Raw genomic sequence first — 5,513 nt, 5'->3', positions numbered from 1 at the left:
TCGATTTCATTGAATCAAACGGAACTATTTTATTTGATATGAGTTCTCCATGAACTCTATAAAGCCCAAGTCTGTCAAAGACTTGAATACTGTTTCCATGTCTAGGGCGACACCTTAGCACCTCTCTCATTTCTGAAGAGGATACAAGGAAAAGCTCGTCATTCAATAGTATGGTCTTCTTTCACCTATCCTCCAACTTTGCTCTTCACTGCAACAGTTTTGTTGTACTTTTCTGTTTGATCAATGCTCCTCCAAAACTTTCATCCTAAACTCCAAACATGCCACCTTCCTGCCTCCTGTGTCCTGGCTGTATTTAAATCAAGACTCACCACAGCACCTTGCCCTTCCTCAGTTTCTAATGTTTATTCTCAAACTTGTCCCTTTGCCTTGGTTTCTTGTATCGTAACCGCATTATCCTTGTGCGAGGCTGTGGCACCACTTGTGTTTATAATTTTCCTGTGTCACTGGACTCTCCATTCTACCTCACTTTCCTGAGTTCAATATTTCTTTCTCAACAGGTTCAATGAACAACAACTACTCTGTGTTCCTTATTTCTTATTTACTGGAATCTTGTTTGTCTTCTTTTTTTTTAAGCTCACTTGGTCTTTATTTTCCTAATATCTGTGCCTTACAAAAGGCTCTATTTTCTCCCAACCTCACCAACTTGCACTGGCTCCCTGTTCCCCAAATCTCCCTGAATTTAAAATCCTCATCTTTGTTTTCAAATCTCTCTGTGGTTGCACCTCACCCTATCTCGGCCATCTCCCCCAGTGTTATTTCACCTCCTGCACTACCAAAGCTGCCTTCTGTGCATTCCCCTCTCTTTTCGACCTATCATTGAACCATTTTATTTCAAAAATGTGGATAATTTAATTCTGTCTATGAAGTATCAGTTGAAATGTTTTATTATTGCTGCAAGATCGTAATACTTCAGAACTAGTTCCTGAATGGGGAGTGGGGGGGGGGGGGTCATTTTAAATTTGGGAGATGGTGTACAATGGGCCATATCGAAGTAGCCACCCATTATACACCACACCTGATTTCCCTTCCATTGAAGTAAATGGAAAAGACCATCAGGCGGGCCGTATAATGGTCAGCTTTTTTGATAATCGCCCGTTTTACACTATCGCCCAAAGTTAAAATAACCCCCTTTATGTGATTCCAGCTTCGCTCAGTCATTCTTTTCAAGTGTTTTCTTTAGAGACAAAAATTCTCTGAAAAATTGGAATTAATTTACCAAGATCATTGCCTGCTCTGAGAAGTGTCTTTCTTGCACTTTGGAGGTAGCATGTGCTCAACGACTGAGATTTTAATCTTGACGCCCTCTATCTTTAGTTCCCTAAATGCACCTTTCGGATCTCTAATGCCGGGCTACCTCTACTCCCCCATTGGTGGCCATTTTTTCCAGACACTATGCTCCTGTCCTCTGGAATGTCCAGCCTGGTTCCCCCACCATCTTCTTCCCAACTTTTAAAAGCCTCCTCAGACCCTTTTCTTTGACCTTGTCTTCAGATCCCAGCCTCCATTTCTCCTTTCCCCTATCCAGCTCAACACCCACGGTATTGTTCTCATTCCAAAGTGCTTTGAGATGTCTTCCTGCCCGTGAGGAGTGCAAGTTATTGCTGTTGTCCAGCTTAATATCTTGAGTCGTGATGATATCACCAACAAATGTCATCTCAGTTACTCCAAATATATATTTATATTTAAGTTTCAGGTTGACTCTTCCAGTAACTTCAAGTAATTTCCAAAGTCGGTCATAATATTCCACTTTGGACAAATCCCACACTATTATCTCATCCATCAATGGCTTCAATCTGGTCACATAACATATGGATGGTTATTGATATACTTCCAGAGTTGAAGCAATACCAAATGCGAACATTGCATAAGCAGTGTTGGTCATGCATAACTTGGCATTTGTTTCATCAAATTTCAGTTGCCAGAAACTTAAGGCCACATTTAACCTGCTAAAATATTTTGCATTAGCAAACTATGCCATCACTTCCTCAGAAGTTGAAAACCTGAAGTATTCCTGATATGAGGAAATTCAAATACAAAGAAGACTTGAAAACTTGGGGTGGTTTTCATTATAACAGAGGAGATTATGGGGTGATTTGATAGAGTTGTTTAAAATTATGAAGGGATGGGCTAGGATAGCTAGAAATAGGCTTTTATCAGTGGTCGAAGGATCCAGAACAAAGAGACATGGATAGAAGAGATTTGGGACAGAGAACAAGAGCTTTTTTTTTTACACAGATGGATGTGAGGCTGCGGAATGCATTACCAGAGTTGGTAACTGAAGCAGAGACCACGTTAACATTTAACAGTAGGTTATATAGGTGGTTAAAGGAAAGCTGAATAAAGGGATGTGGGAACAGAATGGGCACATGGGGTTAGGACCTCTGCTCATGTGAAGGATAAACACAATCAGCCTGTGTTGTAATTTCTATGTACTGTAATTCTATATTCCCTTTTAATTTTCATGTTTAAGTTTCTGAGGTCCAAACAAATTCACAATTCATCATGCTTTTTGTCAATAATTAATTTTGCTGCATGCATTGCTCACGTCCGGCCTCAACCGGATGGGCTGGGTCAAGTGATGAAATGTCTGGGGAGAATGTATCCAAGAGCAGGGATGCTCATGAGGCCTGTTAGGGGAAAGTTGTTAGAATGAGTTGAAGTTGTTATAGGAATGCTTAAGAGCAAGCTTATTCAATTATTTCTGCATGATCCATTTAAAAAAAAATCTATTTATGATGTTATAAATTTACTTTTAGAAACATATAATAGGGCAGGTAAGACATTCTCCTAACAGTTACAGGCCACCGAAATGCTTTTGACGGAATCTGATTGATTCAATCACAAAAAAGGGAACAGCGCTACCAACGTTATTCGTTCAAAGGACCTGATAGAAATGACAGCAGGTTTTGCCTGTGGGAGCTGATTGTTTGAAATTATACTAAAGCCCTTCATTGCTACATTTCAATAATACTTTTAATTATATAGATAGATGTGAATGATTCAATAAATTCTATTACACTTATTCATCTAAAAATATTAATTAAGTAGCAATGAGAAGATTTAATCTGTGGATTTAACATTTCTCATTTCATCATTTTTGATAACAACAGTAAATTCCCACAGAAGTTTGTAAAAAAAATTCCTCTGCTAGTTTGAGAAAACAGGACAGATGGTAATAAATTTCCATTTCGTTTTAGTACAGTGACTTATTGACATTCAACAGCAGGAATCAATAATTCAACCAGTAAAGAGTCACGCCAGCCTTCAACCAGAACAGGCACTAACCTCTATGCAATGCTATGAATCAGTATTTCAAATTAGTTTATTGATAGTTAGCATCTAAGTATAAACAATGTTTTGCCTGTGGTGGAACTCCTTGCATCTACAGGCACAGGAACAATGTCCACCGAGGTGTTTCTTCGCAATATGGTTATTGTTACATTACATCTGGCAAATTCATTTTTGAAGAACTGGACTGGGAGTGAAGGCAACTCATGGGGGTGGGGTGGGGGAGGGGGCGGCACCCAGTAAAGTGGCTTATTTCAGCTTTACGATCTCTTTAAAATAATTGGAGTGCTGCCAAACTGGTGATGGGGGATTTATGAGGCTAAGAGTTCTGAATATATGGAAATTAAATGTGGAGATGTTTCCCCAGGATTTGTGGTATGATAAATCGTGTTAAAGCGTGTGGCAACCTCTCGCGCGCAACACATATTTTCCCCGCTTAACAGTGTATCACCATTTATCTACCATAGATAGTTTAACGATTTTTTTGTTGTTGACCAAACCAGTGGGCGATTCTTAATGGGGAGAAGCTTCTCAGTGAAAGCATCTCGAGGGATGATAGTCTCCAGACACTGAGTCGCAAGCGTACGTTGAATCATTCCAACTGCCCGTGCTGTTTTCAGTCAGCGTGGGGCAGACTCTGGATGCGGCACCGTATCTAAATAGCGTTCTGTGTTTAATGTTACAGCCAACACCTGTTGGATCACAAATTATCAAAAGGTCAATCAAATTGTTGTATAAGCACATATCGGCCTCCAAATTAAGCTGATGTGCCATAAACCCGAAATGTTTCATTTGGGCTATTAACAAATATATAAATAGTTAGACCCACTGGAAGGTAAATTCAAAGGGCTGCCACTTATTTGAATTACATGGAGTGAACGGTCTCAAGCAAAACAATGAAAGTAGCCTTTAGTCCACCTCCGCACCCCACTCCATGCTAATTATTTCACCTTAGTCACATTGACCTGAACAAAGACAGTGGCGGCACAGGATAGTACTGCAGACACTTTAAAAATGCATCTAAGACATGGCAGATGTAATGGACAAATGGATATTGTTGGACTGATACCATGTAGGACTTCCAATCCATTCATAAGAAAGATTCGGACTCTAGAGACAGGTTAACTTTCAAGATTTATTGAAAATATACGTGATTACAAGCAAGCAAATATGTTTATTATACTCACATGTAGGATAATCATCGGGGTACAAGAGGAAGACCAATCCAGGCCAGTTCTTGATCAGAAGTACCCCCCCAAAGATGCATTGCATTTTACATTTATAGGATATGATGTAACTCTAGCTTCATGTGCTATCCATCTGTCTGAAACTAGACATGAGGCCCCAGTTCTTATCTTAAAGGTTCTGTCTCCTGCTTATCTTAAAGGTTCTGTCTCCTGCTTATCTTACTTAGTTCTGCTGAGCTTATCTCAGTACTTTTTCACTATACTTAGACATGTTCCATGTTAGCCTCCCCCGCTCCTCCCACTTGGCTATTTTGACTTATACACTACTAAAGTTATGTGACATAAGTTTCATCTAAGATTCTATTGTCTAAATTAGGGATTGGCAATAAATGCTGGCTTTGCCAGTGATGCCCACATCCCATGAATGAATTTTTTTAAAGTTCTACAGGAGTACAGTTCATTACAGCTACACCAGCTACATTTGGTTCTGCATATCTTGCTCGAGCTGTTTGTTTAGCACAGAGATGTCTCAGACTTGAAGGCCGGTCTCAATCTCCCTGTCAACATACATGCTGTACTGCACGCACTGCGCTCACCTTGTAGCTTCATATCCTAATTTACCATGATCCTCTTTACCTATGCCAAGCTGGTAACCTATCATACACACTGTCCTACAGATATCACCAGAAGAATTGCCTGAATTCATGCAGTCAATTGAGTGCATTGACTTAATGACTGTATCTCTAGTGATGTTAATCCAGTTTCCTCACATCAGGTTCCATAAATCCAACTAGCCAATTTCCATGATAACGTCATCAAGCATTCATTCTTTACAATTTGTAGTCTCTTCCAGTGGCCTAGTGGCTAAAGACACCTCTCATTATAGCACTGAACCTTACAGACCACCACAAAGATCTCAGGCTCAATCCTGGCCTGTGCTGAGTTATTGATATGAACCAAGCAGCAATTAAGGTACTCCAATTGGCCTCAGCACCTTTAGGCTAAAAAAGGGGAAAA

The sequence above is a fragment of the Somniosus microcephalus genome, chromosome 8, assembly GCF_052327205.1.
Source record: "Somniosus microcephalus isolate GS21.2 chromosome 8, FLI_Smic_1.0, whole genome shotgun sequence".
Lineage (NCBI taxonomy): Eukaryota > Metazoa > Chordata > Chondrichthyes > Squaliformes > Somniosidae > Somniosus > Somniosus microcephalus.
The sequence above is the reverse complement of the archived record's forward strand: the minus strand, read 5'-3'. Positions refer to the sequence as shown.